This window comes from Apodemus sylvaticus, chromosome 1, assembly GCF_947179515.1.
Source record: "Apodemus sylvaticus chromosome 1, mApoSyl1.1, whole genome shotgun sequence".
Lineage (NCBI taxonomy): Eukaryota > Metazoa > Chordata > Mammalia > Rodentia > Muridae > Apodemus > Apodemus sylvaticus.
In genome coordinates, this window is record NC_067472.1 from 203,464,807 (window position 1) to 203,485,788 (window position 20,982).

Genomic DNA, 20,982 nt, shown 5'->3' on the forward strand with positions numbered 1-20,982 from the left:
CATGTGTGTTTAATCCAGAGAACATTTTTATGAAGTGCAACAACATATTGCCTAAATAGGCTAATTGCTAAAACAACATCACAGTCACTGGTGGTCACCATATCACTTCTAAATCAATTTTGTTTCTAGGGCAATGAAGAGAAAACAATATTAAATTGTATTTCATTTAGGTTCATCTTAAACTTTGCACTAGATAAATATGACTGTCATTTAATTGGCTATACTTTACATTAATTTATATGTGTGGACATTATAGTTTGCAATTAATATTATGAAATTGAAATCATAAACTTTTTTGTTTTTGTATGCAAACCAAGAAAGTTTCATAAGATTCAAAGGAAAAAAGTTACATTATACGTATTCATTTAAATAAGTAAAAAGTCTGTTATATAAAACAAATGTAGTGAACATTTACATTTTTATTACTAAAACTACTAAAAGTCTCAAGAAACATTTTAAAAAATCTATTCATGTGTCTTTGTGCTGAACTAAAATAATTTTTATAGATTTATTTCCCCTCTTGATTTAAGCATCTTTGATAAAATTATTTGAAATCAGTAAACTCATTTTTCCAGTTTTCACTTAATGAATTCATAATTTCTAATAGTGTCTTGAGGGTAGTATAAGAGAATCACATTAATTGGAAAGTGTTTAACAGTTCTTTACTTTGATAGAGTAGAGTAAGGAAGGAGTTTATGTTATTGTGGAAACCACTAAGCTAAGACATTCTCTCTCCTGGATGTTACCCTCACTATATACCTCCTATGAAGAATATTATGGACTTACAGTGAAAGAAAATATTTTGTCATCTCAGTAACAGAGCCTTGTAAATCTTGGTCTACTTTGATGAGACACTTACAACTTGAAAAGGAACTATGGAATTGATGTTTAACCTTATAAACATTGAGGAATAAATATGACCTATAAACTAGATTTCAAACCTGCTGTATTGTGTATTAGGGGGGGCATCAGTAAACTTAAGATTTTATATAAAAAGCAAACATACAGTTTTATTATATGCAGAACATGTTTCACCAGGCTTGATTTAATAATATTTTGTTCCTCTTTTTATTGATATTTTCTTTATTTACATTTCTACTGTTTTCCCCTTTCCATGTCTCCTCTATAAAAATTGGGTACAGAGCTAAACAAAATATTCTCAACTGAAGAATACTGAATGGCGGAGAAGCACCTAGAGAGATGTTCAACATCCTTAATCATCAGCGAAATGAAAATCTAAACAACCCTGGGATTCAACCTCACACCAGTCTGAATGGGTAAGATCTAAAACTCAGGTGACAGCAGATTCTGGTAAGGATGTGGAGAAAGAGGAACACTCCTCCATTGTTGGTGGGATTGCAATCTGGTAAAACCACTCTAGAATTCAGTTTGGCAGTTCCTCAGAAAATTGAACATAGCACTACCTGAGGACCCAGATATACTACTCCTGGGCATATACCTAGAAGATGCTCCAACATGTAATAAGGACACATGCTCCACTAGGTTCATAGCAGCCGAATACATAATAGCCAGAAGCAACAAAGAACCCAGATGTCCCTCAACAGAGGAATGGAAACAGAAAGCATTGTACAATTACACAATGGAGTACTACTCAGCTATTAAAAGCAATAGATTCATGAAATTGTTAGCAAATGGATGGACCTAGAAAATGTCTTCCTGAGAGAGGTAACGCAATCACAAGAGAACACACATGGTATGTACTCCCTGATCAGTGGATATTAGCCCAGAATCTTGGAATACCTAAGATACAATTCACAGACAGTGTGAAGCTCAAGAGGAAGGAACACCAAAGTGTGGATAGTTTGATCCTCTTAGAAGGAGGATCAAAATGCCCATGGGGGGAGATTCAGAGACAAATTGTGGAGCAGAGACTAAGGGAAAAGCCATTCAGAGACTGCCATACCTGGAGCCCATCCCACATACAGTTACTAAACCCAGACACTATTGTGGATGCCAACAAATGCTTGCTGACAGGAGACTGATACAGCTGTCCCCTGAGAGGCTCTGCTAGTGCCTGACAAATACAGAAGTGGATGCTAACCGCCAACCAATGGACTGAGCACAGGGACCCTAATGGAGGATCTAGAGAAAGAACCCAAGAAGCTATAGGTGTTTGCAGCCTCAGAGGAGGAACAATATGAACCACCCAGTAACCCCAGAACTCTCAGGGACCAAACCACCATCAATCGAATACACATGGCGGGACCCCTGGCTCCAGTACCATATGTAGCAGAGGACGGCCTTGTTGGACACTAGTGAAAGGAGAGGCTCTTGGTCCTGTGAAGTCTGGATGCTCCAGTGTAGGGGAATGGCAGGACAGGGAAGCGGGTGTTGAGGGGTTGGGGAGCAAGAGGAGAGAAGATAGGATAGGGAGTTTTGGAGGGGAAAACTAGGAAAGAGGATAACATTGTGATGTAAATAAAATAACTAAAAACAATTAAGGAAAAAAGGTAAAAAAAAATCAACTGTATGAAAGAGACAAGAAGAGTTGTCAATACATAAACTGAACAATTCAGGAGGCTGTGTAAAAGAGAACAATGTAGAAAGTGAACCCAGAAGACTCAGTTACACACTCCCTCCCAATGGGAAATCCAGCAGAAAGCAGGGGACAAGGACCTGGGATCATTGAATAGGTATATAATCATGGGTATATAGGAGAAATCATGTCATTTGCCACAAAGCGAGTGGAAAATAACTTAATGTGATTTTGTACAATCATATAAAATTTTCTGATGAGTCATATAAAAATAAAAGGACAACTTTCTGAGTGTGCAGTTCCTCTGAACTAAAGAGTGTAAAAGAGCCTGAGATTCCACTAACTTCATAATTCTTCCCTTTTATTTTTCAGTGCTGCACATTTCTAGTTACTATGTTTTCCCCCAAATTACTTTAACTTTCAGGGTATTTTGAGCTTCAATTGGAATTTTACATCTTCCCCCCTAGATCTGTGAAAAATATCAGTAGACTGCTGATGATCAGTGGAGATATAGACTGGAGATGCATATGGTGGTTATTGAAGAAACTAGCAATAAAGATGAAATCTGTTCCAGGTATACAACTTCTCAGTATAGATGATACTGAAAGGACTTTAAGTCAGCAATACACAAATATACTTACACATATGTGTTTATTGATGTCATGTTTCAAGGAGTCATGTAGAAGTTTGAGCATAGCTGACCATCATATGAAGAAAACTGAAATAAAATATGCACATGTTAAATAATCTTATTAGAATATCTCAGTTAACCTTGAGTGATATCTTGGCCTCACCTGAGAAGAGTGTAGCAACTATGGATCACCAAGATGAAAATGGTCTTTAGGCATGTCTGTGAGGGGTTGTTAATTGATAGGGGAGGACCCATGCAACTGTGGACATTGCCCACCATTCCCTGGAAGGAAGTCCTGGGCAACTAAGAATGAGCTTGGAAGTCAGCCAGCAAAAACAGTGCTCATTGCTGCAGAAGATTCTGTTCATCATGGCTGGGAGTAGAGTATGCTGGAGCACAGCATTTTAGCCTTGCAGAAAGGCAACAAAGAAGAAGGGGTGCACTCCTCTGGTGGCCATCTCCTTTGCTACTGTGTATTCAACCTCAGCTTCCAGGTCAAAGGACACACACTTCCCACATTCAGTGTGGAACACCTGCCATTTGATAATCCCACCTGGAAAATATCTAACACAACCAGAAATATGCTTCTATGATTTCCTAGATGATTTCAGTCAACTTGAAAGTGTATAAACCATCAAAACATTTAACAGTCTATTTATTATTATATACATTTCTTCCACTTTGTTTGTAAAGAGAGTACTCAGGGAATTTAATCATCCCAGGAAGAAATTCCCATTAGCTGCAATTCCTGGCCCAAAGGCAAGTAATTCCACACTAATACTTGAACATATATGTTAATTGCTGCATTGCTTCAACGAAACAAGAAATAGAATGGGTCGAGCTGACAATTATCTGAAGAACATGAAATGTTCCAATATACATAAAATAAAATGTGCCAATCTACTAACAGAATTTATTTAAAATATTTCAGTTACACTTTAATTATTGCTTGGTACACCTTAGAGTATCAAAAGTGCAAAATTAGAATTTCTGGTACTCATACTTCAATATTCATTTTTTAAAAAATATTTTAAATGAAAATTATCAATTATAAATATTAGTGAGATACAATATCATGAGTAAATAAATTTACACACTATTTCCTAAATAATATAAATTTCCTAGCTTCTTGTTTATCTTGTGACAGGTGGGAACCTAGTGATACCTAGGCACTCAGACCAAGGGAGTCTAGGGAAGAAAGGATCTTTCTCTACTGGAACAACAAATATGGTAAGTCTCAATGCAGTTTCAAATGAAGGTAATTTACATGGAATTATGAGAGACAAATTTAAAATGTAAATGTTATTTTTGTGTTTATACTAATGATCCTCAAATGTTTTCACCCAAGTGGTCATATATCACTTTTTCTTTTTATTGCCACTGGGATTAGATAACACAGGTCAATGCCCTTATCAGTTAGTCTTTAGCCTGCATTGCACTCTGTGCTCAAACACTGACCCAAGAAAGTCACGTACAATGCTGAGGTCCAAGGTGCTCAGATTACTCAAAGGTTTTATTGCCTACTGAGGAATTTCAGGATTAGGTTCTGAACTTTTTTGTTTGTTTTTTGTTTCTTTTTTATTAGATATTTCCTTTATTTATATTTCAAATGGTATTCCCTTTCCTTGTTTCCCCTCCAAAAACACCCTATCCCATTTCCCCTCCTCGTTTACCAACAATCACCCACACACTTTCCTGACCTGGAATTCCCCTACACTGGGGCATTGAGACTTCATAGCAGCAATGGCCTCTCCTCTCCTTGATGTCTGAAATGGCCATCCTCTGCTACATAAGTAGCTGGAGCCATGGGTTCTCTTTGTTTGGTGTTTTAGTCTTTGGGAGCTCTGGGGATACTTGTTGGTACTTGTTCCTCCTGTGAAGCTGAAAATCTCTTCAGCTCTTTGGGTCCTTTCTCCAACTGCTCCTTTGAGGAACCTATGCTCGGTCTATTGGTTGGTTGTAAGCCATCGTGTGTTGATCCACCTTTCAAGAAGGATCAATGTACCCACACTTTGGTATTACTTCTTCTTGAGCTTCATGTGGTCTGTGAGTTGTATATTGGGTATTGGGAGCTTTTGGGCTAATATCCACTTATCAGCAAGTGATTACTGTGTGTTTTCTTTTGTGATTGCTTTACCTCACTCAGGGTGATATTTTCTAGTTCCAACCATTTGCCTAAGAATTTCATGAATTTTTGTATGCACTCACTAATAAGTGGATATTAACCTAGAAAACTGGATTACCCAAAACATAATCCACACATCAAATGAGGTACAAGAAGAAAGGAGGAGTGGCCCCTGGTTCTGGAAAGACTCAGTGAAACAGTATTCATCAAAACCAGAACGGGGAAGTGGGAAGGGGTGGGCGGGAGGACAGGGGAAGAGAAGGGGGCTTACGGGACTTTTGGGGAGTGGGGGGGGGTAGAAAAGGGAAATCATTTGATATGTAAATAAATTATATCGAATAAAAAAATTAAAAAAAAAGAATTTCATGAATTCATTGTTTTTAATAGCTGAGCAGTACTCCATTAAATGTACCACATTTTCCATATCCATTCCTCTGAACTTCTTAGAGAGCAGAAACTGAGTTTTCCTTCCTCATGGTCATGAAAATGCATTACCCTCCTATGTGTAAAAAATCCACTCATAGCTATGCGAAGTTTTTTGTTTCTCATTTCAATAAATAGGCTATTTGTAAGACAGCTCCTAAAGTTGAACATTCCCTAAAAACTCTTGTGCATTACATTTTTAATGGGGAGAGACATCCCAATCCCAAGCCTACCACTTGATTACCATTATAAGGAAATCCCATGGTGGGATTATTTACCAAATTCATAAAACTCAATCACCACATGTGAGGTTCTATTCACTCTAATTTCTTTAGCAAAAGAGATCTGTGAATCCAAAACAAACATGCAGCAATACAGATGCACAGACCTGTGTGTGTGTATGTGTGTGTGTGTGTGTGTTTGTGTTTGTGTGTGTGTCTGTTTATGTGCATGCATGTGCACGTGTGCTAGAGATCTGGAATGGCAGCAGGCCCGACCAATGATTTTGATCTTTCCTGTCTTTCTTTTTCTGTCTTAGAACATCCTCAGACACCATGATGTCACTCTACCTCCACAAGAGAGATTCCAAATCTTAAGTGCACTAGAGCAGAGCAATGAAATCAACAACGATTCTTTGTTGGCTTCTTACATGAGCCTGAGGAAAAACGTCTTCTAAATGGCAGCCGAACTGGAAAAATGTGGACAAGGAGAAGCCGCCTTTGTGCTCTCTCACAAATTCCTCACATGAGAACCTGCGGTTTCTACTCCTTTCCTGGAACTCTTCCCTTGTTCAACCTGCTGTTCTATTAAGGGTTCTCTCCTTGGCTGACAGCTATGGAACTTGAGGCTGCCATCTCTTTATAAGATTTCTGGCAGCTCACACACAGGCTTTTTCTTGCAATTCAAAGACATGAGGACCAAAGGTGGTGGTATCATGAATAAGGAATATTATTGGTAGTAGACTTAGTTCTTGAACCTGTGCACACATGATCCAGATCATAGTGGAAGAAAAAGGGGACCAGAAAACAGGGTGTATCTGACCTGGTAGGTATTTTGATTTCCAAATCTCCTCTCAAGAAATCACTGGCTTGTCTCTGATGGGTAGCCAAGCTCAGTGAATTCCATGGGAGAGAAGTAGGGCTTCCTAGAGCTCCACAGTCACCAGAGGATTGTGGACTACTTGGGGTCAGTGTGGTTAAGCACAGTTAGGCTTTTTTCAAAATGGTCATCATATTGGGTAGTCAGAATAAAAAGTAGAAAGCAGAGCTGTCACCAGGAAATAACTATTACAGCCTCAATGACAAGTGTGCTTTACCTATAGTAAGGGGATGGTAGAAAAGTCTCACCAACCATAAGAGGCCCTGAATGGTGAAACAGAATATAAGGAGATAGATACACGTGACTCTGAGGAGCTCAGACACTGGGGAGGGGTTTTATGGATATGATTTCATTGACCTTCTGAAGACTGTGTGATGAGCAGATATAACACTTCCTGTCTACAAAGATAAAGCTCAGGTTTACAGATGAGCTCAGGTTCCACAGTTTGCATTATCCTTGTTTTATACCTCCTAGAACAAAGTTTCTTTTGGGTTTCCACTGGTGCTTTCCAGCAAAATAAAAGCATTCTCTTGAGATCATAGTAAATCTCCCATTATTTCTTTTCTTTTCCAAAAATAAATCACTCTTACTAAGGAGTCATATAAATTCCCAGACATCAGGTTTCCTAGTCTGAGTTTATCCTCTTCTTAAGCAGAGTTTCTGGCAGGGTTGTGAATCTGTTTTGAATCTTGGACAGACCTGAGGGTTGAAGCAGTTCACCAGCATCTTTCGGTGTAGCATCTGACTAGGTGCCAACAGCACAGCACTTCCAGGAACTAATCACCCTCGGTATCTAGTGTCATTACCTAATGACATCTGATGAGGTTGTGCACTCCTGGTAAGCAATATACAAACCTTCTATGTGGACAAAGATTCATATTGTGATTGGGAATGGAAGATTGTGAACACTGTATTTTCTAGTTTCAAATTTATGAGGACAACCAGTTCCCTCAAATTTCTGTGGATCCATCTGGTTCCTCTTGAGTGCTGAGGTGAGAGTGGCACTAGACCACTTTAGCAATGCCCACTGACAGTTGAATGTTTGCTGAATGTGCCATTTTAATGGAAGACTGTGGATATTCTCTTTCCAGGCCAAGGTATGGAAATGGATGTGGGATGTCAGCGTGTGCCTTTTTAAATATGAGAAACATGTGAAACCAAGTATACAGAGGCCAGATTTCCTTAGGTCCTCATTTAGACATATAATTTTCTTTGCACAGCTTTCTCTCTGCTCTATTCTGTTAAGACTCTGTCGAAAAAAATCCCCTCAGAAAAAAAGTACTAAGAGATTTTAGAGAATTTTAGAAGATCAAATATCTTCAAGGTACGTTTTCATTCTCAATGTGGGGGACCAAAAATCTACAGAGTAGTACAAGGCTACTCACAGAAAAGCCACAGATGAAGATACTAGATTGAATGAAGGAAATATTCCTTCAGTATTTCAGTACAGAGGACAGGGTGGCAGGGAATGGGGTTCAAGTCATGCCTGAGATACTGATGCCCCTGCCAACTTATTTTCTTTGTCTTTTTGCTGACATTAGAACTGTTCTAATTATCCATTTTGGTTTGGTATTGCAGAGGACAAAACAAGTTTTTAAGAGAGATGAGGAGCTGAAAAAGGAATTACAAAAGGAATACTTGGAAGAATATCTAAGCTACTTGGCAAAGAAAGTCAGTATGAGAAGCATGGAGACAGCAGAAGTCTGTGTCACCTATTCAGTCTGTTTCCAGGACTCTCTTGTGCTGTCTCAGTGGAGTGTGTTATTTAATAAAAGTGCTCCACATGCAATGTGCATATGAAGCAAACACACAAATACACACACACACACACACACACAATGGAGTGGCATACTGAGAAGACTTAGATAGACCTAGCTTACTGAAAACAGGAAATGAGTAAAGTAGAATAATGGATTTTCAACACACCAGGGATACAGGCCCTACACTTAGATGTCAGACTTTAACAGAACTACATTTGGTTAATATCTTGGCTGACAAGAATTTGCTTCCAAGGTATGAAGCAGTGGCCTAAATGATTGTCCCTTCCTACAGAAGAAGAATAAAGAGGAACTTGCGTGCTCGCTTCGGCAGCACATATACTAAAATTGGAACGATACAGAGAAGATTAGCATGGCCCCTGCGCAAGGATGATACGCAAATTCGTGAAGCGTTCCATATTTTTAGGATAATAGGAGGACAACACCAATACAAGGAGGGAAACTTCACCCTGAAAAAAGCAAGATAGTAACCTTTCATCAAACCCAAAAGAAGTTAAGCAATCAAATTTAAAAAATAACGTCAAAAATGATAGGAAGTAACAATCACTATTCCTTAATATCTCTTAACATCAATGGACTCAATGCCCCAATAAAAAGACACAGACTAACTGACTGGATACGTAAACAGGACCCTACATTTTGCTGCTTACAGGAAACACACCTCAGGGTCAAAGACAAACACTACCTTAGAGTAAAAGGCTGGAAGACAATTTTACAAGCAAATGGTCTCAGGAAACAAGCTGGAGTAGCCATTTTAATATCAGATAAAATTGACTTTCAACCCAAAGTCATCAAAAGAGACTCTGAGGGACACTTCTTGCTGGTCAAAGGAAAAATACAACAAGAATAACTCTCAATCCTGAACATCTATGCTCCAAATGCAAGGGCACCCTCTTTCATAAAAGAAACTTTATTAAAACTCAAAGCACACATTGCACCTAACACAATAATTGTGGGTGACTTCAACACTGCACTTTCCTCAATGGACCGATCAGGAAAACAGAAACTAAACAAGGACACAATGAAACTAATTGAAGCTTTGGACCAATTAGATTTAACTGATATATATAGAACATTCTATCCTAAAACAAAAGAATATACCTTTTTTTCAGCACCTCATGGTACCTTCTCCAAAATCGACCATATAATTGGTCACAAGACAGACCTCAACAAATATAAGAAAATAGAACTAATCCCATGCCTCCTATCTGATCACTATGGAATAAAAGTGGTCTTCAATAGCAACAGAAACAACAGAAAACCCACATACACGTGGAAATTGAACAATATTCTACTCAATGATACCTTGGTCAAGGAAGAAATAAAGAAAGAAATTAAAGACTTTTTAGAACACAATGAAAATGAAAACACAACATACCCAAATCTATGGGACACAATGAAAGCGGTGCTAAGAGGAAAACTCATAGCCCTGAGTGCCTCCAAAAAGTAAATGGAGAGAGCATACATTACCAACTTTATGACACACCTGAAAGCCCTAGAACAAAAAGAAGCTATTTCACCCAGGAGGAGTAGAAGGCAGGAAATCATCAAACTCAGGGCCGAAATCAATCAAGTAGAAACAAAGAGAACCATACAAAAAATCAACAAAACCAGGAGCTGGTTCTTTGAGAAAATCAACAAGATAGATAAACCCTTAGCCAGACTGACCAAAGGGCACAGAGAAAGTATCCAAATTAACAAACTTAGAAATGAAAAGGGAGACATAACAACGGAAACTGAGGAAATCCAAAAAATCATCAGATCCTACTACAAGAGCCTGTACTCAACACAACTGGAGAATCTGGAGGAAATGGACAATTTCCTTGACAGATACCAAATACCAAAATTAAATCAGGACCAACTAGACCATCTGAACAGTCCCATAAAGCCTAAAGAAATAGAAGGAGTCATAGAAAGTCTTCCAACCAAAAAAAGCACAGGACCAGATGGTTTCAGTGCAGAATTCTACCAGACTTCCAAAGAAGAGTTAACACCAATACTCTTCAAACTATTCCACAAAATAGAAACAGAAGGAACACTACCCAATTCCTTCTACGAAGCCACAATTACGCTGATACCAAAGCCACACAAAGATCCAACAAAGAAAGAGAACTTCAAACCAATTTCCCTTATGAACATCGATGCAAAAATACTCAATAAAATTCTTGCCAACCGAATCCAAGAACACATCAAAACGATCATCCACCATGATCAAGTAGGCTTTATCCCGGTAATGCAGGGTTGGTTCAATATACGGAAATCCATCAATACAATCCACTACATAAACAAACTCAAAGAACAAAACCACATGGTCATTTCATTGGATGCTGAAAAAGCATTTGACAAAATTCAGCATCCTTTCATGCTTAAAGTCTTGGAGAGAACAGGAATTCAAGGCCCATACCTAAACATAGTAAAAGCAATATACAGCAAACCGGTAGCCAGCATCAAACTAAATGGAGAGAAACTTGAAGCAATCCCACTGAAATCAGGGACCAGACAAGGCTGCCCCCTTTCTCCTTATCTTTTCAATATTGTACTTGAGGTACTAGCTCGGGCAATTCGACAACATAAGGAGGTCAAAGGGATACAAATTGGAAAGGAGGAAGTCAAACTATCATTATTTGCAGACGACATGATAGTCTACCTAAGTGACCCAAAAAACTCCACTAGAGAGCTCCTACAGCTGATAAACAACTTCAGCAAAGTGGCAGGTTATAAAATCAACTCAAGCAAATCAGTGGCCTTCCTATACTCAAAGGATAAGCAGGCTGAGAAAGAAATTAGGGAAATGACCCCCTTCACAATAGCCACAAACACTATAAAGTATCTTGGGGTGACTCTTACCAAACATGTGAAAGATCTGTATGACAAGAACTTCAAGACTCTGAAGAAGGAAATGGAAGAAGACCTCAAAAAATGGGAAAAGCTCCCATGCTCATGGATCGGTAGAATCAATATAGTTAAAATGGCCACTTTGCCTAAAGCACTATACAGATTCAATGCAATACCCATCAATATCCCAACTCAATTCTTCACAGAGTTAGAAAGAGCAATTATCAAATTCATCTGGAACAACAAAAAACCCAGGATAGCTAAAACTATTCTCAGCAACAAAAGAAAATCTGGGGGAATCAGTATCCCTGACCTCAAGCAATACTACAGAGCAATAGTGTTAAAAACTGCATGGTATTGGTACAGTGACAGGCAGGAGGATCAATGGAACAGGATTGAAGATCCAGAAATGAACCCACACACCTATGGCCACTTGATCCTCGACAAAGAGGCTGAAAACATCCAATGGAAAAAAGATAGCCTTTTCAACAAATGGTGCTGGTTCAACTGGAGGGCAGCATGCAGAAGAATGCGAATTGATCCATCCTTGTCTCCTTGTACTAAGCTCAAATCCAAATGGATCAAGGACCTCCACATAAAGCCAGACACTCTGAAGCTAATAGAAAAGAAACTGGGGAAGACCCTTGAGGACATCGGTACAGGGAGAAAGTTTCTGAACAGAACACCAATAGCGTATGCTCTAAGAGCAAGAATTGACAAATGGGACCTCATAAGGTTACAGAGTTTCTGTAAGGCAAAGGACACCATCAAGAGGACAGATCGGCAACCAACAAATTGGGAAAAGATCTTCACCAATCCTACATCAGATAGAGGGCTAATATCCAATATATATAAAGAACTCAAGAAGTTAGACTCCAGAAAACCGAACAACCCTATTAAAAAATGGGGTGCAGAGTTAAACAAAGAATTCTCACCTGAAGAATTTCGGATGGCGGAGAAGCATCTTAAAAAATGCTCAACTTCATTAGTCATTAGGGAAATGCAAATCAAAACAACCCTAAGATTTCATCTTACACCAGTCAGAATGGCTAAGATTAAAAATTCAGGAGACAGCAGGTGTTGGAGAGGGTGCGGAGAAAGAGGAACACTCCTCCACTGCTGGTGGGGTTGCAAATTGGTACAACCACTCTGGAAAGCAGTCTGGCGGTTCCTCCGAAAACTGGGCACCTCACTTCCAGAAGATCCTGCTATACCACTCCTGGGCATATACCCAGAGGATTCCCCACCATGTAATAAGGATACATGCTCTACTATGTTCATAGCAGCCCTATTTATAATTGCCAGATGCTGGAAAGAACCCAGGTATCCCTCAACAGAAGAGTGGATGCAAAAAATGTGGTATATCTACACAATGGAGTACTATTCAGCCATTAGAAACAATGAATTCATGAAATTCTTAGGCAAATGGATGGAGCTAGAGAACATCATATTAAGTGAGGTAACCCAGACTCAAAAGGTGAATCATGGTATGCACTCACTAATAAGTGGTTATTAACCTAGAAAGCTGGAATACCCAAAACATAATCCACACATCAAATGAGATACAAGAAGAAAGCAGGAGTTGTCCCTGGTTCTGGAAAGACTCAGTGAAACAGTATTTGGCAAAACCAGAACGGGGAACTGGGAAGGGGTGGGAAGGAGGACAGGGGAAGAGAAGGGGGCTTACGGGACTTTCGGGGAGTGGGGGGGGGCTAGAAAAGGGGAAATCATTTGAAATGTAAATAAATTATATCGAATAAAAAAAAAAGAAAAGAAAAAAAAAAAGAGGAACTTGCCCAAAAAGTAGCCTTCTGGGAGGAGATAAGAAACATTCCTGTAACGTCAGGATTTTTCAAATGGTCTTCCTAGTCATTTGGAAAAATGTATGGTTCTGAAGGAAACAACTTTGGAGAGGTGGGCTCTGGAGCACCATTAACATCAAAGAAAGCTCAGCCTTCTTTAGTAACAACAAGGACCCTCAGCCCACCAGTGGTGTCTTCAGGAAAGGAAGACTGTGAAGAAGCAGCCCCAGCCACATCACCAGCTTCCAAAGAGGCTGCAGAAACATGCACCTTGGAAAGTCCAGGTGAGTCACCACAGGTTTCTGACTAGGACAAGCCTTGTGTAGAAGTGGTTCCAATTTCTTCTGAATCAGTCACACATGAGTGCAACTGAAGCTCATACGTAAGGTAAGGCAGAGATGCTGGACAGGTGTCTCAAGTCTGGAAAACTGGACCCCACAGAGAATACTGAATCTCCAGCCATGTGTTCAATATTTTGCTATCAGGGATCAATTTAGTTTCCTCTGGTAACAGAACCTCCTGTGTTGAGTGTTGCCTTTTTCCGTCCTGACAATCTGTCTTGTCAGCTTGTGCAGACATAGCAATATTTCTGGATGTGTCTGTGAGTTGATGGTAAGAAAGAAAAATTCTGAGCTTGCCTTGCAGTTCTGAGGCCACAAGGGTCTCTCTTTCCCTACAATACTGTACTATTGTGGATATCCCCTGATGGTCTGATCTTGAGAATAGACTGTCTTTCTGCTGTGTGCAGCCTCTTAATACCTGATGGGGTTTCTCATAGGCTCACAGCTCTAGTGGAAATGCTCCATATGATTGAGCATGCCCACAGCTGGCTTCTTAAAAGAGGACTCTATGAAATACTTGCAGTTTGACTCTATGTCTGGAAGTCACAGACTTGTAAGTAACTTGTGTGAGACGGTGCCTAAGGAAAATCCCAGCAGGACACAGGAAAATACATGTCCAGATCTTAGAATCCAGAGGCCAAAAAATCTGGAGATATGAACTAAGAATAGAGAAGACATATCTCTGCCTGGGGAAACACAGCAGAACTTTTCCTATTCTCTTACAATTTAGATCCCTGGAGACATATGGTCCATACCTCAGTTAGAAGACTTTGTCCAATGAATTCCTCCACACACATAGATATTTTATAGTCAGCCCAGATTCACAACCAAAAATATTGCTCTATCCGCTTAAGCTGACAGTAAAGTCCAAGGCCCCATCTCCCAGACACCAATACCCAGAACTCAGAGTAATACTTCCCGCCCATGATGAGGAGCAGAATGAAGGAAAGAATCCCAATGACTTTTAATTTCTCTCCCAGGCTGCCAGACTGAGTACTGCTCAGAGATACCAGGCCCTCTCACCTCAGACTTTTCTAAATTTTTCATTACAATTCAGAAGAGACCTGCACCTGCTGGTCCTCCCTCAGGATTTATGTGAGAAATTCCTCCCCTCAGGAAGGCAGAACACTAAGAAAAGAATCGGGAAATGTGGTGTATTATGTGGAGCCTTGGAAAAGATATGAACACTTCTCCTGATCTGGGGCCATTTCTTTCCCCTTGATTTTACATGACTGCCAGGGAACATATTTAGAGTATATATCCACACACATCACCCTCCAGAGGGAATTATGTGTGACAAGGACTGGCCATCTTGAATTTGATGACTGTATTTGGTTGCTTTTCAGAGTCCATGGAAATGAACACTATAATTAGAAATTTTCATGGTAGTTGGGGGCTAGAGCCAGTAATTCTAGTCACTCACAAAATGAAGCTAAAGGCTTCCTACAAACTCAAATCAGCTCCACAGTCTGAGTGTCATATTACCTAAAGGATAAAGAAGGCAGCCCGAAAGCATAAGGCAGCCAGGGAGGCATAAAGCAGGAATAGACATGGTGCCTAGTTGCAAAGAGAAAAGGAAACTGCTTTTGTGTCCTTGACTTCGTACCTACTCTGGTAAGCTTTGGAGTATAAATTATCAAGACACCTCAAGACACCTGAGCAGACCTGCTGACTGCTACAGGAAAGAGCCTAGGACCAGGAGGTGTCAGGATGAATATCTCCAGTTCCACTCAACATATTTTCCTTTTTACTGTATCTCAACAAAGCACAATAGCACCCAAAACAACACAGAGAGTAGGAACAATGAGATGTATGCACTGGTGTGGCCTGCGTCATGTGTGTGTGAGAGGATGGGTCTAAGTCCTCCAAGAGTTGTGTTACCTACATCATCATTCCTCTCCAGAAAGGAGCCCAAGATTTTTGCTATGCACAAAATGAGGAGTATCAGTTCCTCATATAAGAAGAACTGGGTCTTCTTACATTGGGTTGGATTCATGTAAGCAAATGGAACTCGGTAACTGAGGGTACCTCTTGTCTCTCTCTTAGAAACAGCCAGCCTAAATAGTGCTCTGCACAGAGTCAATCCATTCCAGATCTTCTTCACTGACCATATACAGTCAATAGTGAGCAGTTCGAGTTAAAGGAGCATTTCCTAGTACTTTTACAGCTCCTTGTATTTTATGTCTTACTCAGAGTAATTCTTCAGTGTTCCAACTTGATACGAATCTGCATGGAAAATGGTTGCTTGCAAGGATGTATTAAAACAGTCTGTACAGACCACATACCTAAAAGATGTAAAAATGAAACTTAAGTATGCCAAGAGTGTCCTTTCTAATGATTATGTTTTGTATTTATGAAGAAGTGCTTCCTTTGTGCCCAACCAAAGAGATCCTACAAGCTAGGTTTTCAAGTATTTGCACATGCAGAGCATACATCTTTTGATTTTCAAGGGAACACACTATTTACCTAGAGAGTCCTTTGGATGAGTATCTCATTTTCAAAGACTGCTGCTCACAAAACAATTGAAATTCTTGTAACTTGCTAAATATAAGCCACAACAAGGTGGTTTGCTCTTAGGTTTTGTAAGATCTTGGAGTCAGACCTTGAGAAGTGCTGATGTGTGAGGCAGTCTCCTGTGACTTCGTGTTCTTCCATCCAATTGCATCTATTCTTACTGCAATGCCTACTTCAATAATATAATATGCCCAATTGAAATTTGGCCTTTTGTGTCTTGGGACTCAAATGGGAGATTATAGAGAAAATGAGTAAGGCACATGAGGCAAAAAGCACAATATACTGCCGGAGAAAAATGTAGGCCAGTGTGGGTTGCAGAGGAAGAACTGCCACACGTAAGGCAACTTATGATAACTTAGGAAGAGGAGTCCAAAACAGTATATAGGGGAGGGGGATAGCATTGGAGATTGATACACTGACCTCCTGTATCAGTGAGCATTTCTGTTGGCTGGGATTTATGGTTTGTATTGGAAAAGAATGCCTGATATGTGTTGATATCAGCCATCAGAACCATGCCATCCCTTGTCTTGGATGGACTGGAAAAGTAGTGGTGATTTTGAGTAGAGGGAAAACATTGTGGACTATTCTGAGCAAAATTATGGTGTGATCAAAGCCATACTCTAGAAGTTAAAATGAAGGAGATGCAAAGCTGCTTGGTTAGGGAAAGTCAGGTGAAGTTTGGGAGCTGATACCATGGAATGATGATAAGGGGGGTGATAGTCTTGTGTGTGTGTGTAGGAGTGATCAGGGGAATTCAGATATCCAGGTAATAGGGATAAAGTTTGAGGAGTCTGAGACAGGGCAGGATTCCAGTTAGGATCATGGTGAGGGCAGTGTTCATCTCATAAACAAGAGTAGGATTTGTATAAGAAGACAGAACTTGAAAGTGAGATGTAGTTATAAAGTTTGTAATTGAAGGCACATGTGAGACATTACAACTACATCAACATTGGGAGAATGAAGTGAGAAGGCTAGAGAGGGACCTGAGGCACTTAAACATGCAGGCGGCTCATGAACTCGGTAAATATGGAGAACTGGCTGCAAGAGAAACAATTCCTAGCAGCTTAGGTGAATGTCTAATGAGGAAATCAGGGACCACAGTGGGGATGAAGGAACAACAAGGCTGAAAGGGCACTGGATATGAGGTTCACAGAAGCCATAGGATGGGGACACAGGAAGCAGGAATTCAGGATGGAACCTGCTGGAGTTCTGGGGATATTGACTTAATGTATTTTAAACCATGGAAGGCAGATAATGCAATGTCCAGTAATGTCATAAAATCTAGTTATACTGTCACTCTCCTGGACCCCCCAGCATTCAGGAGGATAGAGTGCAAGTTGGTGAATTTGGTGCCACGTTGAGTGAACAGTAATATTTTGCCTCAAAACAAAAGTCACTTGATGAGAAATTGGCCATTGTGGATTCTGTTATAACTGTCATACTGAAGCTGGCATCTAGGCCCTAGAATCTAGGGGAATTTGAAGAGGAGGGTGCTCTTTGGGAATGGGTTAGCAGATTACTGTCATGTAGGAGCTGTGAAATATTTTGGACATGGTTTCTTCTTGTTTATTGTTTTTTTTTTAATTTTTTACTTTTTCATTGATTTCACTTTAGATTCCCAAAAGCTTGATGTTTTAAATGATAGCTTAGGTGTGAGTATACATACATAAACACAGTTGATTAATGGCTCATGTGGGAAGCCTCTGTGTTCATACACAACTTAGAGAAAAAAACAAGAATCTGCTAGAAGCCTGCTCGAAATCTCACTTTCTCCCTCGAAGAATGAAACCCCTCTTGCTCTCACCATGTCTTCCTCCATTTTACATGTGCACCGCTTCCATTCTAACAGTGATTCAATTGCAATGGGTAGAAATGTAAATTTTACAACTGGCTTGCAGGGCTTAACATCTGCAAGATTTATCACCATTCATGCAAGCAATTGTTTGGTGGGTTTTTACATATGGAGACCCAGTGAAGGAAGAAGAAAAGTAATGGAAAAAGACATAGTATGATCATATGACAGTAATACTATACCACATCAGAAGGACAGAAGTAGCTCCTTCTCACATAGGGAGAAATCCCATGGGTCTCAGGGGCAGGATACAATAAAAACAGCTGCATTATCAAAGAGATTGTTGAAGAAGTTATCAGAAATATTCATGAAGCAATAAGTCTGCTGTTGTCAGGAAGGAAGCAGAGATTGGTTAGAAGTGAAGACAAAACTTGGAATAGTTACTGTCTAGACATCAGGTTTAACTAAGCGTGGATGACCAAAAGGGCCTTGTCCTAACTGAGGGACAAGCTAAAAGTAAGTGTAGTGGTTGGAATACTCCTGTCCCAGGCAGGGTATTGTGGGGTATGGCCTTGATGGACTAGCATTGGCATTGTTGGAGGAAGTGTCTCTTTGCGCATGAACTTTGAGGTCCTCCTTGAGAGAGGAGGAGTTATTTTTCTCCTTTTTGCCTTTCAAACGAGATGTAGAACTCTATGCTCACCAGGCACCATGTTTGCCTGAATGCTATCATACTTTCTGCTATGTCGATAACAGACCAAACCTCAGTACCTGTAAGCCAGCCCCAATTAAATGTTGTCCTTTATAAGTGTTGGATTAACCATGATGTTGATTCACAAGAATGAAAACACTAACTAAGGCACTAAATGAGAAAAATGCAGTACATTTTGAACATTATGAATTAGGAGGACAAAGAAGATGGTTCCACATTACTGCTGCACATGACAGATGGCAGTCTACATTCAAGGATTATTTTGGAAATCACAGAAGAGAACAGATTGTTAATGTTCCTTGTGCCTCCCTTCCTTGGTGAATCAAGCATAGCTGGCTGGGCTAACTTAGAATTCTTTGCTTCTTTTGTCTTCTCAGACCCATCCAACCCAGACAGCCTTCTGGTCAAGTGCAGAACTGCACACACATTTTGGATATCAAGTGGTGCTCCCTGAATCCATTGCTGTGGTGTGTGCCCCCAAGTATAAATATGTGAGATAAGTATGTGAGATTCAAGTCTGGAATTTACAATACAAAATCACCAATGTCTCAAAACTATTTAAAAACTGTCTTTGTACAGAATGTCTTGACTGATTGCTATGAATGCCTTCCTTTTATGTGCATATTCTAATGATCACCAACCACTCTTAAAAGACAGGATGACACCACTGCTGGTTTTTAAGACAACCTTTTAAGAAGTAACTTTAAGAGGCAGAGATTGAAGAAATTCAACAGGAAACACTATATGGGAGTTCCATGTCTCTTCCTTCCCAACGCTGTATTCTTCTGAATTCTTCAGGCAAAGTAGTGTTGGATAAGCAATGAATGTGATTAATTTATAATATGTTTTGTCACTTGATGTCCTAAAGAAACAAGCTAACCCCAGTTTTATATTATTGTCCCTTGTTCCTCACAATCAATGGGCAAGAATTCATTGTGCAAGAAAGGGATCCAGAGACAGTGAGACAGAGAATTTTTTACACACAGGGGAAAGAGAAGGAGGACACAGAGGACAGAGTGGAGGACATTGAGAAGATTAGGAGAAGGAGGAGGACTATGAAAAATAGAAGGAAAATGAATATCGAGAGAAAGAATACAAAGAAGGAAGGAAGGAAGAGAGGGAGAGAGAGAGAGAGAGAGAGAGAGAGAGAGAGAGAGAGAGAGAGAGAGAGAGAGAGAGAGAGAGAGAATGTAGATGGAAGAGAAGGGGAAAGAAATCAAAGACAAGAAAGGACAAAAATAAGAAACTAGAGGGCAATTAAGATTGGACAGGGATGACAAGGTCTAGAAAGAGGACAAAGATGACAATGATGAATTGCAAAAGGAAGATAAGTTCACAGTTTCTAAGAGAATGGCAACATTTTGCAGAGAAGATGAGACGAGAGTTGGGAGGAAAAGAGAGAGATAAGAAGGGAAAGAGAAAAGGGAGAGATAGGGAGAGACATATGAGAAAGAAGAGAAGAGTAATGAGGAATGGAAAATTGAATGAAAGGAGGAAGGTGGAGAGAAAGGTGGAGATGAGAGACAGGAAACTTGGACTTGGAGGCAAATGTGTGCAACTGTGAGTCTGCCTTTTCTCATTTCAGAATTGGAATTTTCACACTGGTACCTACTGGATTAAAATAAATACCCAATTATCTACAGAGTGGGCTCCATGCCCACAGACAGGACACAGCTCTCTTTTGTGTATGTATCTTTGTGCAAGTAATCAAGGCCGTGTTTTCAGTCAGGACACAGTGCTGATTGGTTTTTATCATTTTTTCCTTACCCTCCTAGCAGTTCAGCTTCATCACTCCCTTCTTAGAAATCCATAGTAACCAAATATCTATGATTCTGGGATTAGTGAATGTACGTTTTCTCATATTTGAAATCTGATCATTCACTGTCTCTGAGATGCTATTCCTTTCTGCCCCATAATCCTGATATCTGAGGATACTAATACTCTCAGAAAAAAGATTAAGGAAAGAGGACGTGTGTGTACCTCAGAGTCAGAGTGTGAGAGCAGCATGCTTGAGGCTCTGAATTCCATCCCCAGTAACATGAGGAAAAGAACAAAGTATGAAACTCATTAGCTTATTTAATGCTTATTCCCTGTTACTTTGTTCTTTATCAATGTCAGTTACAAACTTTCAGTCAGAGATCTGTATGCAAAGCACAAACTTGCACAAAAGGTAAATTATGCAAATCTTGTTCTGGAATTTTTTCTAGAAGTGTATGGTTCTCACCATCTAGGGAGGTGGTTTCTTCTCCTATGTTGTGGTCTGTGATCTCACACTTAGTATGATCAGATCTCTGCGTGTCCAATCAGACCCAGATAGTAAGATTCTGTCTCTTTACTGCCTATCAGCCAGGACTCTTCCATTGAGTATAGATTCAGAGGAGATGCAGCAACATAGGGAAAGGACCAAAATGTGTCCCATGAAATAGATAAGAAC

The 20,982-nt window shown here is 39.8% G+C and overlaps 1 protein-coding gene and 1 non-coding gene across 4 annotated transcripts in view; both read left to right on the forward strand.

Moving 5' to 3' along the window:
- Positions 1–20,982, forward strand: part of LOC127676075 (zinc finger protein basonuclin-2-like) — a 577,904-nt gene that overhangs the window by 346,668 nt on the left and 210,254 nt on the right. The gene's annotated exons all lie outside the window — the stretch shown is intronic.
- LOC127677083 (U6 spliceosomal RNA) lies at positions 8,850–8,956 on the forward strand. The gene has a single exon (XR_007976485.1). It is a non-coding gene; the product is annotated as a U6 spliceosomal RNA (small nuclear RNA).